Raw genomic sequence first — 27,972 nt, forward strand, 5'->3', positions numbered from 1 at the left:
CTCGCATTGACAGGGAAATGTAGGAGCCCAGAGGAGCTCTTGCTGAGTCCTCTTCTTCTACAGTGCTTTCATGTTTTTAATGCCTGCTAAAGCCTCACGTGGTTGACAGCAAATAGTACACATTCACTGCTATAGGATACAGCTTGGGGTTAGAAGTGACAGTGGACTTATGAAACGGAAATGGCCATTCAATGGACACCATGGAACTAATGTACATGTGGCCACTGCCTAACCCCGATTTCTGGTCCAATCACCAATTCAAAAGAGCATGTTGATGTAATTCTTATGAAAAATATGTTCCCCAAAGAGGATGAAAGTATGCCATGGTTCCAGGATAGATTGGGTTAGGAGTAATATGCCTGTCCTCCCAGCAGGAAGCCACGGGGCACAGACATCAATCAGTTCAACGTCTAGTTTTGATGTATTCAAAGTGAAATCAACCAAAAATGTCACCCTGTCATTGGATTTAGGTTAAAAGTTGGGTGAAAATAAAACAAAATTCCCTTACGTTGATAACTTTTTGCAAATCCAATCCGTTTTCCACGTTGATTCAAGGTCATCGCATTTCATGTTTTGGTTGGAATTACGCGAAAACAATGTTGATTCAACCAGTTTTTTCCCAATGGGGAAGTCCAGCCAACATGCCTGGAAAAGGCCCCGGGTGATGATGCACCATATCATCGGAATTTAGCTAGCAGTGTAAAGCTACAGTAGTTACAGTAACTTTACACTGTACCAGAACTCACACCGGTTGTAAAACCCCCCGAAAACATCTACTCTAGCACTCCTGGAAGCCCTTGCCACCCGTCCCGACAGGTGCCATGAGGGTTCTGACATCGACTGCTTGGATGAATCACTTGCAGCAAAAGGAGTTCAAATTCGATCGATCTGGACGAACAAAGAGCATGAAAACCCAGGTAGTTTTTAACAAGTACGTCACAGGGGGTAGAACATGAATGTAAACATGAGATTGAAGAACGGGAGGAGGCCCGGACCACTTTCCGAGTTCACACACATGCACACACGCACATTTCGAAACACTCTGAATACACCTTGAAATGTCCAAATATACCAAGCGCACTCAGAGGCAATCGAGAAGGTCCCACATGCCCTTGCCCCACATTCTACTCTCTTAAACATCTGTGAGTTTCTAACCGTTTGGCCCAATGCATAATATAGAGCTGCTCTATAGAAACAAAGCTTCAGGTGAAGGGGTGAAAAATATCCATACCAAATTTGGACCACTGAGCAAAACCTCCCATGAGTCTCTTGGCTCAAAGATGAGAGCTAGGGTAAAGAATTCTAAAGGGATCTGTTGTTTTTTAACTTTGTTCAAAGTTTTTTCATAAAGGTTCATAAGTTTGCTTCAGTATCAGGTCTGATTAACATTTCTTAAATGAAAAGTCAGACGAACCAGCGATGAGAGGGAGAGAGAGAGGGAGAGAGAGAGAGAGGACTTGGGATTTTAGGTGCGATGAGGGAGACGAGGAGCCGAAGAATTGCAGCATAAAAAACTTTTTTTTGAACAGATAATGAACAGATAATGTGTTTCTCCCAGGACTCCCTCAAAGGATGAGCGATTTTGGTTTTCACTCCTGCCCCGGCGCTCATTTAGACCCTATTAATCTAATTACTCGGCCAATTGTACATATTTAACATTTGCAGGGTTCTCTCCCACTTGACGATATCAAGACATGCCGCGAACCAAGGTGCTTTACAACACTATAAAAGAAATTGCTGAAGCTCGCAGATAAAAAAGCTAAATGGCCGCAATTCATCAAGCGATTACACCAATTATGTTCCTGGATTTGGATGGAACCTCCGGATCACGAACCTCTCTGTCTGCAGTTCCTGCCACCGCATCCCAACACCGGCCCATCCATCTACCTTTGGGAATACCGTACCCGAATGTCGGAGTTCCGGTGCATAGATATTAATGTCCGGCTATAATTCCCGACATCTCTCTGCCTGGTCGGTGTCACAAGCAGTTTATATATATGTTATTAATAGCCTATAAATATTCACTAGATGTTTAGTAGGACTTTGTGGTGAGAGATTAGCTGAAGTCATTCTCATGGCGTGGCAAGGAAGAGAGGGAATTTTTTATGTTTTGACGTGACAAAGTGCAATGCTGTGGCTAACCTTGGGGATCAGATGATGGGGGAATAGACCTTGGATTGAAGCGCCACTTTTATTCTCGCGCTTTTCATGACTAGCCAGGCAGAAAATGAGCGGCTGCATGCTCCAGACGACTCGCTCTCATAGCCTTCAATCCCAGACCGCCAAAATACAAAAGAATCCAGTACACCAGGCAAGTGTGACTGTCTGGGATTCAAACCCAGGTCTCCAGCATGACTGTGTTAGCCCGCTCAGCTAAAGGTTCGTTTTCAGATCTGAGGCAAGATTACTCATCAAGCCACCTCTGTTAAATAAGGCAATAAGGAGATGCCTTCACTTGCTCAAATAACACCGCCAATTCAATCCAGTCTTCAATCCACTTCAATTTTCTACAAATACACCTTAATAACTGAGCCGACACCTCTCATTGCATAAACCCTTTTTCTAGACAACACACAAAGCGGGGAGAAAAACACTGAGAAAATGCATGTGTATTGTGAGAAAATTTGCCGGTTGACTCCCTCAGAATATTTCACCACAGGTGAAGAGAACCAGATCCACACGAATACCAAATACAACCAGATATCTTGCTGGAACAAGCACACACCGCTATGTACACCTCAGCTCACAGAGAAACAAATTGCCATCGACAAAGTCTTGTCGCACTTTCTCCTACGCTGAGCATGATCTAAATTGTATTCATACAGACTATTTTGAGAGAGAGAGAGAGAGAGAGAGAGAGAGAGAGACAAAGACAGACAGAGATAAAGAGAGAGATAATAGACAGATGCACACAGATAGAGGCACAGAGAAAGGAAGATGAGAGTGCGAGAAAGAGGAAGAGTCTCACTGTCTCACTGTCTCTTTGAGTCTGGCTAGGTTTGGCTCACTCTAATTCATGGAGACAGGATAGGGGATAGATTGCTAGCCTTGGGTGTTTAAGGACAGGCCCATTCTCCCAGAGAGATGGATTAGGAGAGGGAGGGGAAATGAATGATCATGGGTTTTAATGGCCTTATGGCTTTCCTACGCCACACCTTCATACCATTTCTGGTTGGGGGACTTTTGCGATTATAACATTTTCGCATATAGAGCATCACCCATTGCAGTTTGACACCACTACAACCTGACTATATTATGTGATTGAGAGGTCTCACAGACAAAATGGCCAAATGGTAACAGCTAAAGTATTTATAAAGGATTACGACTGAACCACTGCAGGTTGACAAAGTACTGAGGCAGAAACGGACTGGCCATGGCGCAGATTGGCCAGTGGGCATGTCTAAATTGTTGAGTTTCTTTTTAACACAATGATCATTATTTAGCTAATATTGTGGAAGATATAGGCTGGTGAATTGGAAATGCCCAGGATGTCTGGTCACACTCCGTCCATGTGCCTCGGTGTTCGCATCTCCTATAAGTCTCTAGAATGGACGTATGCATCCAGCAAGGTTTCTTGGCTAACTCAAACGGTGCCACCTCAAAAGGTTCTTCACAGACGAGCAACGACGTGCACACCCCAGATAAACCTTATTCGCCCCATGTTGCCCCCCATAGCACACATTGTCACCTAAATCTGTATGGGTCAACCATTGCCCCCTGCAGGGGTTGGAAGGTTAGATCTACTTGGCCGGGAAACCAGCTGCCAAGCTCTCTATCTACACGGCACTACTGTCTACGTGAGCAGAAGTGATAAGAGGAAAGAACATGAGAGCCATAAATATTAGCCCGGTCAACGCTATCTCAAAATACAGCACATCATAAATCTTTTTATGCACAAGGCACATAGAAGTCTCTAATAGTTGAATAATACACTGTGCCATTACTTTATATGGAAATGTGGCCTTAGGTCTTGGAATAACGAATGGGGCTAGCTCTTAATTTCTGTTATGATAAGTTCTCTTCGTGATTGCCTTCCATAAGGCAAAGATCTATCTTCATAAGGCTCTGTGAGGGTTGTGAGGACTATTAGCGCTGATAATCCATTGGTTTGATTTATTTCTATTACAATACGCCGGGTTACATCTTTTTAATTTTTTTTTATGTGAGCGAGAGAGGGATGGAAGAGATAACCAAAGAGCCGGACAATGAAAAGGAATCTGGGAATGAAAGACTTTAAATGTTCGTGCGTGTTTGAATTAACTTTTTCTCCATTCAACTTTCAACTTTTTTTTATTGACAAAGGAGAAGGCGTGGTAACATTTTGGAGGTCATCTTTTAGAATTTCTGTGTTTTTTATCTTCTGCAGGGCCTTTATATTTGTATTTCACCTTGGTTTTGAATCTGATCAATCTTTAACGACTTAAAGGGAAACTCTGGGATTTTGGCAATGATGACCTTTATCTTCTTCCCCAGAGTCAGATGAACTTGTGGATACCATTTTAATGTCTCTGTGTCCAGTATGAAGGAAGTTATATGTAGTTTTGTGAGCAAATGCTAACTAGCGTCAGCGCAATGACTGGAAGTCTATGGGTATCTGCTAGCATGCTATATAAAAATAGTATCCATGGGTTAATCTGACTCTGTGGAAGTATATACAGGGCTGCATTACCAAAATCCTGAAGTATCCCTTTAATAACAAGACACCAACAAAAAATGGACAAAATTAAACAGAACTGAATATTACAATGCACCAGAGTCCAAATAAGAACTTGAATCCCCATTTTATTATACATGTCCATTTGAGGCTGTGACCATGGAAGATGAGAAGAGCACAAAGTCAATTCATCACGCTGTCTCTCTGTGTCTCTCTCTTTCCATCTCTCTCTCTCTCTCTCTCTCTCTCTCTCTCTCTCTCTCTCTCTCTGCCCCTCCCCTCTCTCTCTCTCTGCCCCCCCCCCCTCTCTTTCTCTCCCCCCTCCCTCCCTCCTTCACCTTTGACCTGGCCAAGGTCGAAGGGATTAACAGCCCGGTTTAGGGCAGAGACTGGAATGAGTTTGGGGGGCTTCGGCCCTGTCTGTCCAGCCCCGGGAATCCGTCACCGTCACACCGACCATACCGGCCCCCATTCTGGAATCGGTGGGAAAGGGGGATCGGAAGAGGGAAGGATAAAGATGGATGGGTAAGGGGCTTGTGCTCCTCTATCATAATTTCACAGCTCTGGGACAGCTACACCTCACACTGGGAATCATCCCTAACTGTGCTGGAGGATGGAGGATGGAGGGATCGAGAGAGGGATGGAGGGAGGAAAATAGGTTGGAGAGAGTGGGACCAATATACTGAACATCAAGCCTGTGTGGTTTGTCACTTACAAAGAACAGCTACACCTATTTGCGGTCAGACATTGAATTGACAGACTGATTGAAATCCAATTTAAACTGATGTGACAATAGATTGTTTATGGGCCACTTGATGAAAAGGTCCATCAAATACTACCTTGTAAGAAATTCGATCACTCTTTTCAATTCATCCAATGTGTTTGACACCTCTGTGCATAATCACGAAGGGAAGGGAACTTCGTGAAGCCATATGCAGTAGGCACACAGCCATACAAACATGTATCCTCACATAAAGACTTCACCCCCCCCCATACAGATTAGGCCACTGCTGGGACTGAGGAAAATAGGTTTAGGGGACCCAGGGCTGCGTCTGTGGTTCCCCGTCTGGGCTTAGACACAGCCTGTCGATAACTAATCCTGACCTTTCCCCAGCCGCAAAATTGAAAATAAGAATAAGAAAAATAACATAGATGGTGGATGCTATCAAGAGGCGTGTGGCTCCAGCGGAGGATATGGTAGAGCTAATGGATTCAGCGCAGGGGTAAGGGGGAAATTGGACAGGCGTTCAGTTGGACGGCCCTATCAGTCCGGGGGCGAGGCCACACAGCACAGGGACTAATTCCTGTCTCCTTGTTCCGACCCAACAGCACAATCCCATCCAGGAGAGGAGCGGCAGTCACGGAGTGGCCGATTGCAGTGGGGATAGAGGGCAAACAGAATGGGAAATGTGCGTGTCGGTCTTCTGGATAGATAGAGATCTAGAAATTGACACCTGAAATGGCACCTTCAGGTAATTGGTGACCTATACAGATTGTAATATATGTGCAAAGCACTCTTCCGGCTCACGTCCCCCTGGTTCACACTGTGCAGGGAGTAGGGACTATATCTGTGGCCTCACCTATCATTTAGCATCCCTTTCCTTACACACACACACAAATACAAACACACATGGCGGCATGATCACACACACACACACACACACACACACACACACACACACACACACACACACACACACACACACACACACACACACACACACACACACACACACACACACACACACACACTCACTCTGTCATACCTGTTAGAGCTCTAAATGACCTTCCCCATCGCCATGGCGAGGGTTGCCATGCATCTCAGTGTAGCGCATACATTTGGTTACATTACCTAGCTACCCATGGAGCTGGGGGAAGTAAGTACTGGGCTAACTCTCCCCAGGATCAAAAAGCAATTCATGCAAAATCATCATTTCGTCATCTGCAGATGGTAGCCATGTCATTGTGTGAACACTAGATACATTAACTAAAATAGTGTCAACTATCTGCTTCAGACAAGTCATTCATTACTACATGTCACTCGCTCAATGTCACTCATTTTCACTGGTTGACAGGTGCGGCTGTGTCGCCTTTCCACACAACGCGACAACTTCTTAATTAGGTTGATCATTTAGCAGGCTGTGAAACCTTTCGCTATTTAATTCCGAAGCATGATACATAAGAGAGCTGAAACTAGGAGCATCTGCCAGTGGCGTTAACGGCTGAGCTGGGCTCTCCAAAACCAGGCGACTAAAAACCTGTAGAAGATCCTGGCCAGCTCTCCTAAACAAAATCCAACAAGGCCCAATCTCATTTAAATGTACAAACAGCCGTGTAGTTACAGCCACCCTGTCCAACTGGAACTAGGCTCCTGGGTATACATTCATACGGCGAGCCTTGGCACGGAATGGCCACTTTCACACACAAAGGATAAAGAAACACACACACACACAGAGCTATACACACAAGGGCAGGCACGCACGCACACACAGATGCATACACAAGCACACAGAGACACAACACACACACACACATACATACACACTAATCAAAGTGCCAGGCTGATGTACTGCTGGGGGCCACTAGGGGGAGCTATTTCCTCTTTCCTTCTCGGACAAGTGCAAAGGCAGTCAGTCTGTCCAGTCAGGTCTGTTTAATCTTCTGCGCTGGTGTTGTGATTTAGCTCTAGCTCATATATAGCCCTCACTCCAGGTCACCAGAGGGATTTCAGGTCAGTCGGTTTGCAGCTCCTAATTCCCTGCCTGTTGGTGGTTGGGATAATAAGGTGCGAGGATCTCGGCTGGGTCATTAGGCAAACCTAATCCGGTTTGAACAAGTCGACTGTACACACAGAGACAGAGAAGAGGAAGAAGAGAGATAGAGAAAGCGAGGGAGAGACAGACAGAGAAGGGAGGGGGAGAGAGAGCGAGAGAGAGAGAGAGCAAGAGACAGACTGAGGATGAGGTGAGGAAGAGAGAGAGAGAGAGAGAGAGAGAGAGAGAGAGAGAGAGAGAGAGAGAGAGAGAGAGAGAGAGAGAGAGAGAGAGAGAGAGAGAGAGAGAGGAGAGAGAGAAGAGAGAGCAAGCGAGAGAGAGAGAGAGACAGAGAGAGAGAGCAGTGAGAGAGAGAGAGAGAGAGAGGAAAGAAAGAAACAGACACAAACCTGTACACGTACTGTTTACACACACACTCACTCACTAAAATGATTGGTTTCGCAGACGTTCGGGCATGTGGCTACGAGAATGAGAACGGTATAATCTCCCTCCCTCCCAACCTCCCTCCCTCTCTCTCTCTCTTTCAGTTGGCAGATCAACAGGCCATACCTGTAACTGCTTCTTCCTGGGCGCTGGCACGTCTCCGCTGCTGAAAATGCGCCATGCCTTTTGATGCAAATAATACACATTTGTAAGACTCATTAGTTGCTCAGTGGGTAATGGTGCCAGGCAGAAGCAGAGGCCCGGCTAAACAAAAGGAGATAGCATTTTAACAGCCGCCCAACACAGTATCCTTCCCAGAATTTTCATTGTATTGTTCGTTCCTGCCCAGATAACCAGAGTGAAAGAACATGGAGGTAGCGTAGGGGAGAGACCTACAGAGGTGTATTTTTTTACTCTTCTGGGTAAATCGAAATATGGTTTCTCTTTTTTTCAAGGGAAACCAAAAGGCAGCTCCACGTTTGACTTAAAATGGTAGAAATAGTATCGGTGGATGTGGGTTTATGGACATGTTGAAATACTCCTTTCCTGCCCCCTTCCTTCAAAGTTACCAACAATCTGACATGACTGGAAATGTAAAAGCTAGGCAGTCAAAGCTAACACATCCTAAATGTATGTCTATGCCATTTTATGGCAGGTAGAGCTACGGCGGGTAGAGCCCCTTGTAGAGCTATGGCGGGTAGAGCCCCTTGTAGAGCTACGGCGGGTAGAGCCCCTTGTAGAGCTACTGGCAGTGCAGAGTTAATCTCCAGCCCTTCATCAACACACCTGATTCAGCCAATCACAGTCCTGAAGAGCAACTCATTTGAATCAGCCGAGTCAGGTGTGTTCAAGCATGGCTGGAACAATATGCTGCATGTCCACTGGCTCTGCAGGAAGGTTGGCCACCCCTGATTTAGACTATGGTTGCATCTATAATGGCACCCTGTTCACTGGTCAAAATAAATCCACTATATAGGGAATAGGCTGTCATTTGGGATGCAGCCTATTCCTCCTTGTCTGTGAAGGTCAATGGAGTGGCGCCCCCTAGTGGAGAGTGTCCTGTTTCTGCACACAGAGTTGTTTTTTTAATGGAGCGTTCGCCTCCAGCTATCCACAGCATGGCTAATTAGCTGGAGTAATTATTTGCTTAGGCAGACAAAGTGAGCGTTTTGTCTGCGTTCGGCACTTTCAAGAGAGGGAACATTGTGTCCGGATGAGGACACAGTCAATAGATGGGAGTAACCGTGGGTGAGAAACTGACAACAATGGTCACGACGTGCCACCGTGAGTCGTGACCTGTCCGAAGAAGAGATACGGAGTGTTTGATTTTGAATTGAATAATAACAATTGGGATCAATCACGTTTTGGATCAGATATTCATATTTGTAGCGTCGCATGTGTTTGATCGTGTGCGAATGTTTTGAATCACGGCAGTGAGAGGTGTATGATGGCTCTCTTCATTCAGTCATGAGGAAATGAATTGACATTCAATTCATGACCTTCATAACATCATCTGAAATGGACAATGTCTGTGCAGATATAGGCTTGCGTCCCAAATGGCACTCTTTTCCCTATGTAGTGCACTACTAACATATGGGCCCTGGTCAAAGGTAGTGCACTATAAAGGGAATAGGGTGCCATTTGTCACCTGCACCATAAATGAACATCAAACCACAGAGTTACTGAGAAAAATGCTAAATTGGGCTTTGGTAGAATATAATACTGTAACTTCATAAACAGAAGACAGACAAGAGCCTAATGCGTCACGTCATGGGCAGTGGTCTGTGAGAGACTTACTGTATAGAGGGACTACAGAATGAACCTGTTCCCTGACTTACACACACACACACACACACACACACACACACACACACACACACACACACACACACACACACACACACACACACACACACACACACACACACACACACACACACACACACACACACACACACACACACACACACACACACACACACACACACAGACAGTGTGATAAAACAAAGCACTTAAGAAATCAAAGTGAGAACGGCAGGGGCTGGGAGTGAAGGACACCGATCGGGGCTGGGGGTGGTGGGGGGAGCCACTCCCACACACACACACACACACACACACACACACACACACACACACATCTGCACACACACAGACATAAACCCAAGCTGTGGCTTATGATGCTGTATGCATTCATATGATGCCATTTTCTGTTCTCTCTGCTACCGCACGGCAAGTGGTACCGATGCACCAAGTCTGGAACCAACAGACCCTGAACAGCTTCTACCCCTCAAGCCATAAGACTGCTAAATAGTTAGTTAAATAGTTAGTTAAATAGCTACCCGGATTATCTACATTGACCCTCTTTTGCACCAACTTTCTTGACTCATCACATATGCTGCTGTTACTGTTTATTATCCATCTCGTTGCCTAATCACTTTATCCCTACCTGTATGTACATATCTATCTCAATTACCCCGTACTCCTGCATATTGACTCTGTACTGGTAGCCCGTGTATATGGCCAAGTTATCATTACTCATTGTGTATTTATTCCTTGTGCTATTATTTTTCTTACATAATATATAAAAATAATATCTGCCGTTTAGCGGATGGCTTTATCCAAAGCGACTTACAGTCATTTGTGCATACATTTTACGTATGGGGCGGTCCCAGGAATCGTACTCTCAATCCTGGCGTTGCAAGCGCCATGCACTACCAACTGAGCTACAGAGGACCAGCATGATCGCAAACGTACATGTTCGCAAATAGATCGTTATAGAAACATTCGAACATGCAGGAACATACCGGTGAACAGCTAAACAGCACATTCACAGACAGGCAAAGCAATTCCGCATAGAAAGAAATCCCTAACAACGCAAGACCCCCTTCCCCCTCCACCCCCATCGCCTCCCATCCCTCTCCTAGGTGTATTGAACAGCCGAGTCGAGCACCTTAAATCTGTTAATCTGTCAAAGCCGTCAGCGTCTATGCGTCATCCCGAGTCCTCGGCGCAGTGGGGTAACAAACACAAGTGCCGTCCCAAATGGCACCCATTGCCCTACACAGTGCACTACTTTTGACCGGAGCATATGGGGCTCTGCTCAAAAGTAGTGTACTGTGTAGGGAATATGCCATTATCTCTCTGAGAAGCCAGAAGAAGGAGGTTTACCATATTTGAAATAGAACCAGAGCGGTGCCAAGTAATGAAATCCCATTCTGTCATAGCTAGTTCTGTACGAATTAGACGTCATTATAAACTGGCAAATTGTATAAGTATGGATTATCCATTGTGAACTACAGCATTTTATTGAGCATAGTATAGGATGCTCATCTCAAGGATTTTATTCCAGAGGCACGAGAGCAATGTACAGCCAATTCCTCCTTGACTAGCTTACTTACAACACAGCCACTGTACACACATAAGGACAATGAAATCATAGTCATATCATCAGACACACACACACACACGCACGCACACAGACACACATTCAAACACAATGACACACACCCACAAACAAATGACTTCCATTTGCTCTTTAGGGATCTGCTTACATCAGCATTCTGAACTCACATCCCCTGGCACTAACACAGGGGGCACCAGGGAGGTGTATTTGGGCACTGAGGTGTGTTCAGATTCTACATGCTCCAGGGCTTCAATGACCTTTGAGAGTGAGTGTGTGCGAGCGCGTGCGCGCGTGTGTGTGTAGCTGTCTGTGTGTTTGAGTGTATGTGTGTGTGAGTGTGTGTGTGAGTGTATGTGTGTGTGAGTGTATGTGTGTGTGTGTGTACAGCTGCTTGCACTCCTTAGCATTCCTGCCAGGTGCCTTTCCAGGGGGACGTTCGGTGCCATCGCGGACCGGTGTACAAGCGCCACCTGAGCACTGCAATCTCTCTAATTGATTGCGGGTGTTGTTGCTACGCCGCACCGTATCCTGACTCAAGAGGCCTCCGTATCTCCCGCTGACATGCCTCACCTTGTTCCCAGCGAACATGGGGTTTCAAGGCGTGCGGTAGCACCATTGTTTCAAGGCGTGCGGTCGCACCATTGTTTCAAGGCGTGCGGTCGCACCATTGTTGCAAGGCGTGCGGTCACACCATTGTTTCAAGGCGTGCGGTCACACCATTGTTTCAAGGCGTGCGGTCACACCATTGTTTCAAGGCGTGCGGTCACACCATTGTTTCAAGGCGTGCGGTCACACCATTGTTTTAAGGCGTGCGGTCACACCATTGTTTCAAGGCGTGCGGTCACACCATTGTAAGACGTGCGTTTGTCGAATTCAATACAAAGGAGAATATTTTTAGACTCAAGCTCGGATGACGTTGAGTCTAAGGTGTGAAGGTGGACAGTAGTATTGGAAAACCGGTCTGTGAATATGACAATTCAAAGTTTGGCCCAAACGCTCTTAGTCACTAGTACTCATATCACCTCTTCTGAAGACATTCCTCTATATTTGTAGCCCTCTCTATCTACCTTACTCTCTCTTCCTATAGACCCTCCCTTAAGGTCACTCTCCCTTTCCCTCTTTCACTCTCCTTCAATTTTTCTCTCTCTCTTTCTTTCTCTGTCATTTACAGTTTCTCTCACCCTCTCCCACCATCTCTCCTGTGAGCAGTGAGATGAGAGTGTGTGTTTGATGCGGTAGGGGAGGAGGTGTGGTGGTTTAATGTCAGACCGTGCCATGATCCGCTCTGAGGAGTTGATTTGCTCCGGCTCAGCGCCCAAGAGGCCGATTAGCATTCTGTCGCTAACCCCATCTCCCACATACTGTACCCGTATGCACGGCACCATACGTCTGCTGCCACCGCCATCCCTTCACCCGCTCAACCATTTCCTCCTCCCTTCTTCTTACTTAGTCGTTCCCGCCACCCACGCTAATAGCGAGGCCTACAACTACATTCTTTGAAAAAAAGTTGCTATGTAGAAACTAAAAGGGTTCTTCGGCTGTCCCCATAGGAGAACCCTTTGAAGAAACCTTTTTGGTTCCAGGTAGAATCCTCTGTGGAAAGGAGGGGGACAGCCGAATAACCCCTTTTCTAAGAGTGGATGACTGCCATATCCATTCCCAGCTATCCTGGAGTTAGTTCTTATAGATTCAGAGAAGTATTTGTGAGTATAGGAGTAGTTATCCAAGCAGGAAATAGACCAATTTCTTTCCCACCCTGTAGGAGTTGTACCTATTGTGATGATGCTGCACGTGTTCAGACCAACACTCAGACAGAGGCCTACGCCTTGGGCTCTTAAACGACTTGCCAGTCTCATTGGCATTGAGACACAGTCGCGGCAGGTTGGAGTTTGTGGGCCCGTTCCTTCACACAGTGGTAATGAGACTAGTACCGATGCCGGTGGGGAGACAATCGATCTGAAATAACCAGATTACTCGTTGTTGGGTTTGGAACTCCGGATAAGCTCCCCGCTCCCCTTAAAACTGTATGTCCCCTCCAATTGAATGTTAAGATATTTGAATCTGAAAGTTCAGAATGAAATGTATATTGTTTTGATAACCCAAATAAGCAATGTAATAATACTCTCTAAGATACAATGTTGGTAAAGCCGAATAAGACATTTAAATGTGTGCTGATATGCCAATAGCTTTTGAATAAGTATTGACAAACAAAGTTTATGGTCAAACCTTGTGTGGAACATTGAATAAATATACCCAACGACATTTAATTACAGAGATTTAAATTAATTTAATTCAATCAAAGCCTATTGGATGATAACTTGTTTTTAAGTAGGACAGAAGGATTTATAACAGACTTTCTCCGACATAACATAGATACAGAAGATCCCCTTATTGTATGGGACACTTTTAAATGTGTCTTTAGAGGTCATGCAATTAAATACTTGTCTTTAAAACAAAAGCAATTTCGGTCAGAAGAGTTCATATTAACAAAGGAAATAGAAGGACAAATAAAAACTGTACCATAGAGGCACAGAATAAGTTAAAGGAAAAACTGAAAGAAATGGAGTAACTTATTCAAGAAAGATCAAGTGTGATATATTATAAAAATAAAGCGAACTGTATGGAATATGGGGAAAAATAGCAAAACTTTTTGATTTACTCAGAGGACCGTTATTAACATGTTCTAACCACTCCTATAAAAATGGTGGATTATATATAGAAAGAGTACCAGTCAAAAGTTTACACACACTTACTCATTCAAGGGTTTTTCTTTATTTGTACTATTTTCTACTTTGTAGAATAATAGTGAAGACATCAAAACTATGAAATAACACATACAGAATCATGCAGTAACCAAAAAAGTGTTAATCAAATCAAAATATATTTGAGATTTGAGATACTTCAAAGTAGCCTTGATGACAGCTTTGCACTCTCTTGGCATTCTCTCAACCAGCTTCATGAGGTAGTCACCAGAAATGCATTTCAATTAACAGATGTGCCTTGTTTAACGTTAATTTGTGGAATTTGTTTCCTTCTTAATGCGTTTGAGCCAATCAGTTGCGTTGTGATAAGGTAGGGGTGGTATACAGAAGATAGCCCTATTTGGTAAAAGACCAAGTCCATATCATGGCAAGAACAGCTCAAATAAGCAAAGAGAAATGACAGTCCATCATTACTGTAAGACATGAAGGTCAGTCAATCTGGAAACTTTGATGAAACTGGCTCTCATAAGGACCGCCACAGGAAAGGAAGACTAATGAACATATCCTCTGCAGCAGAGTTAACTGCACCTCAGATTGCAGCCCAAATAAATGCTTCACAGAGTTCAAGTAACAGACACATCTCAACATCAACTGTTCAGAGGAGACTGCATGAATCAGGCCTTCATGGTCTAATTGCTGCAAAGAAACCACTACTGAAGGACACCAATAAGAAGACGAGACTTGCTTGGGCCAAGAAACACGATCAATGAACATTAGACCGGTGGAAATCTGTCTTTTGGTATGATGAGTCCAAATGTGAGATTTTTGGTTCCAGCCGTCGTGTCTTTGTGAGACGCAGAGTAGGTGAAGGGATTATCTACTCATGTGTGGTTCCCACCATGAAGCATGGAGGAGGTGGTGTGATGGTGTGGGGGTGCTTTGCTGGTGACACTGTCAGTTATTTCATTAGAATTCAATGCACACTTAACCAGCATGGCTAGATGAACGATGATCTCTGCATGTATGGTTCCCACCAGGAATTCAAGGCACACTTAACCAGCATGGCTACCACAGCATTCTGCAGCGATACACCATCACATCTGGTTTGCGCTTAGTGGAACTATAATTTATTTTTCAACAGGACAATGACCCAAAACACACCTCCAGGCAGTGCAAGGGCTATTTGACCAAGGATAGTGTTGGAGTGCTGCATCAGATGACCTGGCCTCCATAATCACCTGACCTCAACCTAATTGAGATGATTTGGGATGAGTTGGACGGCAGAGTGAAGGAAAAGCAGCCAACACGTGCTCAGCATATGTGGAAACTCCTTCAAGACTGTTGGAAAAGTATTCCAGCTGAAACTGGTTGAGAGAATGCCAAGCGTGTGCAAAGCTGTCATCAAGGCAAAGGGTGGCTACTTTGAAGAATCTAAAATCTTGTCACGACTTCCACCGAAGGTGGTTCCTCTCCCTGTTCGGGCGGTGCCCGGCGTCGCCGGCCTACTAGCCATCACCGATTCATGTTTCCTTTTCCGTTTGTTTTGTCTTTGGTTCATTCACACCTGGTTTTCATTTGCTTTAATTTCTGTGTGTATATTTACCCGTTTCCCCGCTTAGGTTTGTGCGGGATTATTATTCTTGTTGCTTGTGGAGGCTTTCCTCAGTGTATTTCGCGTGTGGTTATTATAGTAAGGTGCGTTGTGTTTTTGCGCCTTACGGGAGTACTGTTAGTTCCCATTGTCTTGGGCGTTGTTTTGGGGTATTGTACTGTAGCGTGTTTTTGGACTTGCCCTTATTAAAATATACGCTACACTGACATCTCTGCTCTCCTGCCATTTGACTCCTCACCTACCTTCAGTGCGTAAACGCAACAAATCTAAAATATATTTTGATTTGTTTAACACTTCTTTGGTTACTACAAGATTCCATATGTGTTATTTCATAGTTTTGACGTCTTCACTATTATTCTACAATGTAGTAAATAGTAAAAATAAAGAAAAACCCCTGAATGAGTAGGTGTGTCCAAACGTTTGACTGGTACTATATATTTACAATAAAATATTTGGGGGCTCCGTAATGATGCAGACAATTACCCTGATGAAAGCTACAATCTATCTGCAATGTTAAAGCTGATCTACACCCTAAATGTACTTTGGGGAATTCGATAATGCAATGAGTTACAGATGAACATTGGCTTGTGAATATGTTACATTTGTCTTATTGAACTGATACCAATGTAACTGTCGACTGTACTGTATATCTACTTCTGAAAATGGTACTCTATATGGTACTCTATATGTACTCTATATCTTCTTCTGAAAATGGTGGCTTGACATCAGTAAGGCTGGTAGATGCCATCCAACCCATGCATTACATCTCCTAACTTGAGATGTCATAATTTGATTGGGTGCTCAAGGTCTGTTATATGAGCCATGCATCTGATATTTGGTATAAAATCCATAGGTGAGGAGTGCAAACTTTATTGAACTAAAGTGAGAATAAACTTTGGATTATTGAACTCACCCCAGGTGCTCAATAAATGTCATGTTCGATTAGGTGACGGAGCCAAGGTAATGAGCATCAGAGTTTGTGTTCCACCACTCCAGCAAAGGAAAACAAGGCTATAACTGTGTAGGAGTGAAGTTACCACTGAGATAACAGAGTTAGAGAAAGACAGATACGTTTTGGGGATTTCCAAGGATCTTCGAACCAGCCCATTAGTGAGTCCCTCAGCATTGCGAACAACGAGAGACGACTCCGTAAAATAATAATAATAATAGAATAGGAATTTTCAAACGTCAACCTCGAGGCAAAGTGCTCGATCATCGGCCATTGGCGCCCTAATCCCTCGTCTGGGCACAGCTTGAAGCTCCTGCCTCTCGTCCTGCCGCTAAATCACAGAGCGCCGTCGCTTTATTCTTTCATACATCAAAATAAGAGAGGAGTATGCATTTTGTCTGCAAGTGTATATTTACAAATGAGCGGTTTTAATGTAAAAGAATGACTCAATTCTTCTCCAGTGTCAAAGACATGATGACTAATGCTTTGCCTGGAGTCGTGCTGCAAGTGATTGGTTTTCCATTGCATCAAAATCAGAGATTCATAGATCATGATAAAGTGGTGCGGCCTGGACAATGCTTCATTAATGACTGGGGGAATCTGCAGACAAGGAAGCAATTTTTTTTAAGAAACAGAGTTTTCTACAAATGCAGCTTGATCGCACTGGAAACGTATGTTGCTTTCAAACATCGTTCAGAAGTACGGCATAGTTCCCAGACAAAAAGCAAGGCTGTACAATGCATGTGATGCTGGGGGTGCTCAAACGTTCAGGTAACTACTGTACATTGCAGGGGTTTAACTGCATGGTGATTGAGTACAGGGGTTACTGTAAGAACACTACAGTGGCCTGAAAGGGTAAAACCTTTACTCGAAGCATCATTGCGTACTGTGCTGTCATTTTGCACAGAGAAGAACCTATGAGGCTGCTCTCGGGAAACTTTGCAGGAGAGTGGTAGAAGGAGGGATAGGCCAACATGAGGACAGGTCCTTTAGGAAATTTCTGACTTCTGTTTTTCCTTCCTTCTCAGTCTTTTGCTTAGCTTGAGTCCTTGAGGTGGCTCCCCTGTTCCCATTCCCCTCCTGGCTGTGTGGATTTTTAATAGCGAACCCCCTCCACCACCACTTCCTCTGCCCTAAAACTATATTTACAGTTACTCGGTGGCCCTGCCAAATCAGGAGCCCTCAAATTGGGTAGTTAAGGGCCCGGGGGAGTGAGGAGCGTGTTTTATCACTAGATATGCCGAGAAATCAATGTGCCCTCACCAATGACTGTCTCTTTATGGACAGTCAGGGAAATGCACAGATGAAGGAGCAGGAAGTGAGTGAAGGCCTTAATTTTCACCCTCCCAAACTTAAACACAGGTTTTAGCACATTGGGCTCTGTAGCTTATAGCTTCCGTATTGGAGTCCATTTGAGCAGTTGGGGAGATTCTTTGTCTTGATGGCTTTGCATAAACCGACGAAGGAAAGTGTACAGACAAGATGACTCAGCGTAGCAAATCAATGAGACTTGCATACCTGCTACTGTATGAGAGTATGAGAGTACACCAGCGGAGGCTGCTGAGGGGAGGACGGCTCATAATAATGGCTGGAACGGAGCGAATGGAATGGCATCAAACCACGTGTTTGTTCTATTTGTTACCATTCCACCTATTCCGCTCCAGCCATTACCACCAGGCCATCCTCCTCAATTAAGGTGCCACCAACCTCCTATGGAGTACACACACACACCACACGTGGGCCAGGCACAACTCCACAGTTCAATCACTAGGTGTGTTGCAAATGCCGAAGGGGAAACTATGCAACTGACTCAATCACAGCCGTGTCTTTATTCAGAAAGGCTGCTGTTGCTTCCCAGGTCCAGACTCAAGGTCAGTGGTTGCATCACGTATGGACAGCGCCTGCCAGCAATGAAGCCTATCAGTCATCAGCCTTAATGAAGAGGGGGGTCAGGCAGCCATTCTGGCATAAAAATAGACACCAGGGGAGTCAAACTGTAAGCTTTCAGGGACGAGGCCTGGAATGGGACTTGGCAATGGGGTACCTCTGGATTATCAGTTGCCTGACGACTCACACTGAATTCCACCACTTTCCAACCTCATTTTTTATGATATCCAGCACAATACCAGTCTACATATCCCATTCATGTCCATAACGGAAATTAAAATGTACATCTGTTCTCTGAGCTTACTGACGGACAAATCTGAAGACATGTTTTAAATCGGCCAAAGCGTTTGTCTGCAATGTGAGCTTTTTTATATTGTACGATATTTTGTCTTTGGATGCATGAGGTTACTGTTTTTTACACATTTCATTTCAAGTCCTGTGAATACATGTTCAATGATTATACATACAGTGCCTTCGGAAAGTTTTCAGACCCCTTGACCCCTTGTTCTTGACATTATATTATAATAGGGCTATCTTCTGTATACCAACCCTATCTTGTCACAACACAACTGATCGGCTCAAAAGCATTAAGAAGGAAATAAATTCCACAAAATCACTTTTAACAAGGCACACCTGTTAATTGAAATGCATTCCAGGTGACTACCTCATGAAGCTGGTTGAGAGAATGCCAAGTGTGTGCAAAGCTGTCATCAAGGCAAAGGGTGGCTACTTTGAAGAATATCAAATATATTTTGACTTACATTGGATTTGCTTAAGCTGTATTAAGATTTGAATATGTTTAAGATCTGAGAAAGAGAAAAACAACGCTGATAAAATGACTCCATTGAATTTGATTATACTGCATATGCTCTAGGGGTGTGTGTGTGTGTGTGTGTAAGAGAGAAAGAGAGTGTGTGGATGTATTTATATATTGTTTTTATATATTGGTCCAGACAATCTATATACCAACCATTATCAAGATCTGAACATGTTTAAAATATTTCTCTCTCCAGTCTCCATTGACTTGAATTAGATCTGGAAATAATCCATGTCCTCTAGGGTTGTGTGTGTGTAAGGAGAAAGAGTGTGTGGATGTCTTTCAGTATTGTTTTCATACAGTGCCTTGCAAAAGTATTTGGACCCCTTGGATTTCTTCACATTTCATTGTGTTAAAGGTGGGATTAAAATTGATTTAATTGTCATTTTCTTCTCAACAATCTACTCAAAATACTCAATCATTTTTTTTTTAAAGATGAATAAAAACTTGATAAATAAAATAGTCATTGCATAAGTATTCAGCCCTTTGTTAAGGAAAGCCTAAATTAGATCAGACACATGCATCAAAGACACAGTTATCCTGATTTTAAAACAATTATAGAGTTCAATGGTTGTGATGGGAGACAACTGAGGAAGGATCAACAGCAATTTAGTGACTCCGCAATAATGAAAAGAGTGAAAAGACCACAAAAGCATGCATCTTGTATGGAGCAAGGCACTAAAGTAATACTGCAGAAAAAACACAGCAAAAGAATACACTTTTTTTGGCCTAAATGCAAATCGTTGTGTTTGGGGCAAATCCAACACATCACTGAGTGACTGCTTCTTTATTTTCAATTATGGTGGTGGCTGCATCATTGTGTGTATGCTTGACATCGGCAAATACTGGGAAGTTTAACCGGATAAAAATACACGGGATGTGGCTAAGCACAGGAAATAATCCGAAAGGAAAACCTGCTTCAGTGTGCTTTACACCAGACACTGGGGGAGAAATTAACCCCTCAGCAGGACAATAACCTACAACACAAGGCCAAATCTACATTGTAGTTGCTTACCAAGAAGACAATGAATGTTCTAGAGTGGCCAAGTTATCATTTTGACTTGAACCTGCTTGAAGATCTATGGCAAGACTTGAAAGTTGCTGCCTAGCCATGAACCCCAACATCTTGACAGAGCTAGAAGAATTATGAAAAGAGTAATGGGCTAATATAACACAATCCAGGTGTGTAAAGCTCTTAGAGAGTTACCCAAGAAGACCTAGCTGTAATCTCTGCCAGGTGTTTCTAACATGTATTGACTCAGGGAGCTGAATATTTATGCAACGACTATATTTTAGTTATTTCATTCCTATTAATCTTTAAAAACTGTAAAAAAAAAATGCAATAGAGTATTTTGTATAGATTGTTGACAAAAAAATTGAATTAAATCCCTTTAAATCCTACTTTGTAACACAATGCAATTTGAAAAAATCCAAGGGGTATGAATACTTTTGCAAGGCACTGTATTTACAGTTGAAGTCGGAAGTTTACATACACTTAGGTTGGAGTCATTAAAACTCATTTTTCAACCACTCCACAAATTTCTTGTCAACAAACTATAGTTTTGGCAAGTTAGTTAGGACATCTACTTTGTGCATGACACAAGTCATTTTTCCAATAATTGTTTACAGACAGATTATTTCACTGTATCACAATTCCAGTGGGTCAGAAGTTTACATACACTAAGTTGACTGTGCCATTAAACAGCTTGGAAAAATCCAGAATATTATGTCATGGCTTCGCATAGCTTCGCATAGGCTAATTGACATCATTTGAGTCAATTGGAGGTATTTCAAGGCCTACCTTCAAACTCGGTGCCTCTTTGCTTGACATCATGGGAAAATCAAAAGAAATCAGCCAAGACCTCAGAATTTTTTTTGTAGACCTCCACAAGTCTTGTTCATCCTTGGGAGCAATTTCCAAATGCCTGAAGGTACCACGTTCATCTGTACAAACAATAGCATGCAAGTATAAATGCCATGGGACCACGCAGCCATCATACCACTCAGGACGGCGACGCGTTCTGTCTCCTAGAGATGAACGTACTTTGGTGCGAAAAGTGCAAATCAATCCCAGAACAACAGCAAAGGACCTTGTGAAGATGCTGGAGGAAACAAGTACAAAAGTATCTATATCCACAGTAAAACGAGTCCTATATCGACATAACCTGAAAGGCCGCTCAGCAAGGAAGAAGCCACTGCTCCAAAACCACCAGACTACGGTTTGCAACTGCACATGGGGACAAAGATCATACTTTTTGGAGAAATGTTCTCTGGTCTGATGAAAAAAATATAGAACTGTTTGGCTATAATGACTAGAATTATGTTTGGAGGGAAAAAGTGGGGAGCTTGCAAGCCAAAGAACACCATCCCAAACGTGAAGCACAGGGGTGGCAGCATCATGTTGTGGGGGTGCTTTGCTGCAGGAGGGACTGGTGCACTTCCCAAAATAGATGGCATCATGAGGAAGTAAAATTATGTGGATATATTGAAGCAACAGCTCAAGAAATCAGTCAGGAAGTTAAAGCTTGGTCGCAAATGGGTCTTCCAAATGGACAATGACCCCAAGCATACTTCCAAAGTTGTGGCAAAATGGTTTAAGGACAACAAAGTCAAGGTATTGGGGTGGACATCACAAAGCCCAGACCTCAATCCCATAGAAAATGTGTGGGCAGAACTGAAAAAGCGTGTGTGAGTAAGGAGGCCTACAAACCTGACCTCAGTTACACCAGCTCTGTCAGGAGGAGTGGGCCAAAATTCATCCAACTTATTGTGGGAAGTTTGTGGAAGCCTCCCCAAAACATTTAACCAAAGTTAAACAATTTAAAGGCAATGCTACCTAATACTAATTGAGTGTATGTAAACGTCTGACCCACTGGGAATGTGATGAAAGAAATAAAAGCTGAAATAGATCATTTCCTCCACTATTATTCTGACGTTTCACATCCTTAAAATAAAGTGTTGATCCTAACTGACCTAAGACGGGGAGTGTTTACTAGGATTAAATGTCAGAAATTGTGAAAAACTGAGTTTAAATGTATTTGGCTAAGGTGTATGTAAACTTCCGACCTCAAGTGTATATATTAGTCTGGACAATCGACATACAAAAAATGATGAATAACTGATCATTTAAAAACGTATTCACACGATTTGTGAAAGTGTTAAAAAACAATAACCCCATGTGTCCAAAGACTAAATATACTGTAGTACGATACAGAAATGGCTGTAGTTCTGAAACGACAATGAGTTGAATCATATAAAATGATTTTGATTTTGGAATAATTGGGTCTAGAATAGGTCAAATAACAATAATATATGCTTTTAAACTATTTCACATATGCTGAAGTCATTTGAATGACTATTTCAAATTGATCCGAAAAGCGAATAAAAATCGAATCAAATCCCATTTTATTGGTCACATACACGTGTTTAGCAGGTGTTATTGCAGGTGTAGCGAAATGCTTGTGTTTTTAGCTCCGACAGTGCAGTAATATCTAACAGTTTCACAACATATACCCAATACACACACATCTAAGTGAAGGAACATCATGAAGAATATGTAAATATATGGATGAGCAATGGTTCATCCTAGTTTGATTTGGCCTGGTCCAGCATGGATGGGTATATTCAGCGAGTGTGCAGAGCGTGGTCTCAGCCTATAAGAGCCAACCTCTGGGCCCCATGAGTATGCCACTCAAGTCATGACACTTCCATTTAAACAGCTGACATGCCCCCAACAGCATTTCTCACTCTCACACACGTGTCTACTGCATGGCAGGAATCTGTCCCCTTTCAAGTCAATTGTCTGAGTATGTGTCTGTGAGTGTGTGTTTTTTAAGAGATGTGTTATAGTGTGTGTTCATTATTTGATTGTGTGTGTGATAGTGAATGAGAGAGAGAATGTAAGTAAGTGCATGCATTTGATTGTGTGTGTGTGTGTGTGTGTGTGTGTGTGTGTGTGTGTGTGTGTGTGTGTGTGTGTGTGTGTGTGTGTGTGTGTGTGTGTGTGTGTGTGTGCGTGTGCGTGTGCGTGTGTGTGTGTGTGTTTAAGCGCACATGCACTGGGGCAAGGGTAAGACGGGGTCAGTGCAAAAAGGTAGCATGTGTCTTAAGAAGCCCTGTCACATGAGAGCAGAAGGACTTTAAAGTACATTAAAGCGCTGTCACTGTTAATGATCAAACAGATGGACAGATTTAGTTTGCAATTAACGCTAACAAAACTATTTTGCCCCAGAGGAAAGACAAACTACTATAACGGCCCTGTAGTACACCACTCCACTGAAGAAACAAGGGGCTTTTTTCAAAATCAATCCAAAAGTCGAGGGAGGGTGTACCAATCAAGCGTCCTGATTGTCTCAATTATGGAGATGAAGCTAGGGGTAGAATTGACACCAACCTACCCTTAGGTAAAAAATGTTTCTGGTAATCATAGTCCTCCAGAACTTTCTTCTCCTCTATTTTGAGAACCACGTTATACTCATTGCTGAAAAATGTCAACTCCAAAGAGAATCGAGATGTGATCTCACTTGAATAGAAATTGGAGGCTGCGATTTAGTTGAAAGACTGAAACTTTTGAAAACTTGGTTTAATCAAACCAAAATATGAGGGTTGGAGAAAGGATGTCTGACGAAGATTATGCTTCAGATTGAAAAGATGAGTTCACAAGGGCTGCGTTTAGACAGGCAACCCGATTCTGATCATATTTTTTACAATTTGGTCTTTTGACCAATCAGATCAGCTCTGGAAAAAAAACTGATGTGAAAAGATCTGATGTGTTTGGTTAAAAGACCAATTAGTGGGATTTTTAAAATTAGGCTGCCTGTCTAAATGAAGTCAAAGGCCTGCTCTGAAAACTCATTGTTGTCTATATCCATACAAAATAACGCTTCAAAAGCAGTTCTCCATAGGCTCCCAGTGCTTAACAAACCACAGGCTGCAATATTCCTACATTTGACAGCATGCAGCATTAATGCCACTGTCAAAACACACCATTTAATTTCTATAATATACTATAGAATTACTCATCTACATGGGATGCAACAGATACAAGACTGAAGTGTATATCTCTATGTACTGTATGTATCACCAATACATTCTGACCTTGCATCAGTTGTACCTGCATGAACATACCAGAACTCAAGGATTTAACATAAATTCCACATATCGGGCATATTATGGTTTCATATGACATTTACTGTATGTCACTCTCCTGCATTGAGCCCAAATGGGACTCCCATGAGGCCCTGAGGTAGCTAGCGACAGATGGCAGACCCCCTTACGGAGCGGGTATAGGGTTGGCGCTAGCATTCCCACCAGCCTGGAGTAACCACACATGCTCCCACAACGTGGTCTCAGGGCAATTGCGTATTATTCTGTACTTAAATCTGTGACACTCCATTTAGTATATGTTATATTACGTTAGGTTACATTATGAATGGAATAGGGGTTTTACAATATCATACGGATTGTATGATGTAACTTATCATATGTCTAGGAGGATATTTAGTATTATAAGTCTATCTCTGAGACCAGATCGCTTGTTGCGTCTTAAACAAAGGAGAATTACAGGGAGAATTTAAATTGATGGTTAGGTGAATTAACAACAAAGGTTAGGATAATTTGCATAAAAGGTTAGGAGAACTAAAACAACACAGGTTAAGTGAATTTGCGTAGCGGGTTAGGTGAATTGGGTTAAGTTTAGACAAGGGTTAGCTAAATTGCTACAGTTATCCCCGACGCAACTTGAACACGCAACCTTTGGATTGCTAGACGGTCGCAGATTATGCCCACCCATCCCCAACCAAGCACCCTACTTAAGTTTCTGTCTAAAGTAAGTAAACTATTAGAACATATCATACATCTTGGAGATGGTCTGACATTCGTATAGTATATTTCGTATGGCTCTGAGGCCAGGCTGGTTCCCAGTGCAATTAAGTCTAGCTGACCCCTTTGAGCCCTGGTACCTGTGGGGTGTTTCCGTCACATTTCCCCATGCAGATGCTAACGCATGCATGTCCAATGTGAAACACCCTTTCCCACACGTCATGCCGTGCACATATGGCCACTCCGTGTAAGGCACGGTTAATAATGCTGACATGTTTAGGAAACATGACACGATACCATAACGTGCTGCTGGAATACCGGCGGGAGACCTAGATTGGTGTGACCATCTGAATGAAAGGGAAAGGACCAACAAAGTTGTTGAGATATATGCAGGTAACTGCCAAAATAAAGGAAACACTTGAGTCAATGCATATTGAAAGCAGATGCTTCCACACAGGTGTGGATCCTGAGTTAATTAAGCAATTAAAACATCCCATCATGCTTACGCTTCAGCTCCACTATAAGCGTTGCGTTGCCTTGCCATCAGAGTCGTGTCAATGTGACGTTCTACCTGCTACACAGAGCACGTTGTTTTAAAAGCGGAGAAGAGCAGAGGGGAGAGGGTTTATTCTATTTTCCCCTACTGTACTGTAGCATATTCATCAATTATGCGTAAGTACAATACCTCTGGACCAGTTTTTCACAAGTACTCATTAAATTGTACAACAGTGTTATACTTAATGATCCTCTAATTACACAAGTTGTTTAATTACACAAGTTTGTTTATATTGTGAGATAGCTAGCTAGAGTTTCTGCTAGCTTGTAGCAATTTGCCTTCCTAAATCTTAATCAATTATGGACTATTTTACTTTTGGAGAATCTCTTATGCAATGGGTTAAAGTTATGCATAGTAACCCCAAGCATAAAATAATCAATAATGGCTACTTCTCAGAAAGTATTCAACGGTCAAGAAGAGTAAAACAAAGTTGTCCACCATCGGCATATCTATTTATTATGGCCATCGAAATGTTAGCTATTAAAATGAGATTCAAAACTAATATCAAAGGACTAGAAATCCGGGGCTTAAAAACAAAGGTGACATTGTATGCTGACCACTCATGTTTTCTTTTAAATCCACAATCTAGATTCCTGCACAGCGTCATAGAGGATCTAGATAGGTTTCAATCCAGAGAGGTTTGATAAATTAACTATGATAAGTGGACAAGTGGACATACTCTGTATTCATTACCCGAATGATCGCAATAAAATACATGGAAAGGTAAACACTTGTTTATTTGTGGAAAAATCACCCTGATGAATTATTTAGTCATATCCCAGTTTACTGATGGCCCTGCCTTCACCGGACAAGTTGTTGAAATTATATTAGCAAAAATGATTCCTCATTACTTGGAACGGCAAGTCAGACAAAGTTAAACGGGACTATTTATATAATGAATATGAATTCAGAGGGCTAAAATGATTAAATATTTAAACATTGAACCTCTCACTAAAGGCTTCAGTCATACAAAAGTTATACTTAAATCCAAACTCACTTTCGGTTATTTGAAAATGAAATAATCTCCAAAACAAGTCATATAAAGCTGGTTCCAATTTCAGTTTAATCCACCAGAAAAGACAGAATAAATATTACAACAAATATTATGGCTAAACTCAAATATATTAATTGATAACAAAAATCATTATATATATATATATAAACAGCATAAACTTTGTTAATGATATCATAAAAAGGACTGGGGAGCAATGTCACACATGGAGCTAACAAAAGTATATGGAAATGTCTGCTCTATGCAAAATTACAACATTACCACAAAAATGGAGGTAAGTGGAAGGGGAGAAAGTAAGGAACTTGTTTGTCACCCCTGCATTAAATACCAATATTGGTTTTAGAAAATGTGATGATTAAAAAAGTACACCAGTTCCTTTTAAGGACCAAAAAGTTTACAAAGTTGAATGTGCCGATTCTATGGCACAGCGTTTAAGAACTGATACACAAAACAACTATGGATTCAAAACTTAGAGTTTTTCTATTTGAATTATACAGAATTCTTGCAACCAATATAATGTTGTGTGTCACGCCCTGATCTGTTTCACCTGTTCTTGTGCTTGTGTCCACCCCTATTCAGGTGTCACCTAACTTCCCCATTAACCCCTGGGTTTTCTGTCTGTCTGTGCGAGTTTGTTTTGTTTATTCTAACCTACCAGCAGTTTCCCTTGCACCTGTCTTTACTATAGTCCCTGTTTCCTGGTTTCCTGGTTTTGACCTTTCCTTCCTGCCTGCTGTCCTGTACCTTTGCCTCTACTCTGAATTACCAACCTCTGCTTGACCTGACCCTAAGCTCACCTGCTGTTCTGGTGCCTTACACCCTCTCTGGATTTTTGACCCCTGCCTGCCTTGACCTGTTGTTTGCCTGCCCCTGTTTAAAGAATAAACTTTTGTTTCTTCAACACTGTCTGCGCCCGGGTCATACCTTAAAACGTGATTGTTATGTATATGGGGTTACAACCATCCCAGCTCTGCAGATTTTGCTGAGAAGAGACAGAATCATTAGATCACTTGTTTTGGTACTGACCATATGTAGCTTGTTTTTGGTTGCAGGTTCAGGAATGGCTGAAAAATCACAACAGTTACTTAAAGCTAACTCTGCAAATAGCAATGCTGTGTGACTTGAAAATCCATGGTCAGTCGATCAATAATATAATAGTACTTTTACCAAAGGTGATAATCTTTCATTTAGAATCTGTAGAAACTATGATTAGAAAGGTTCAGAACTTTTGTGAAACATCACAGCTGAAAAATATTTGGCAAGTAGAAGTCAACACTGGATGTTTTTTAGAGATGGGAGGGGTTGAGAGTAGCTGAATGGTGGTGTAAAAAAAGAGAACTAATGTAAAATGTCCCGTGTCCGT

This window comes from Salvelinus fontinalis, chromosome 36 (assembly GCF_029448725.1).
Source record: "Salvelinus fontinalis isolate EN_2023a chromosome 36, ASM2944872v1, whole genome shotgun sequence".
NCBI classification, from domain to species: domain Eukaryota; kingdom Metazoa; phylum Chordata; class Actinopteri; order Salmoniformes; family Salmonidae; genus Salvelinus; species Salvelinus fontinalis.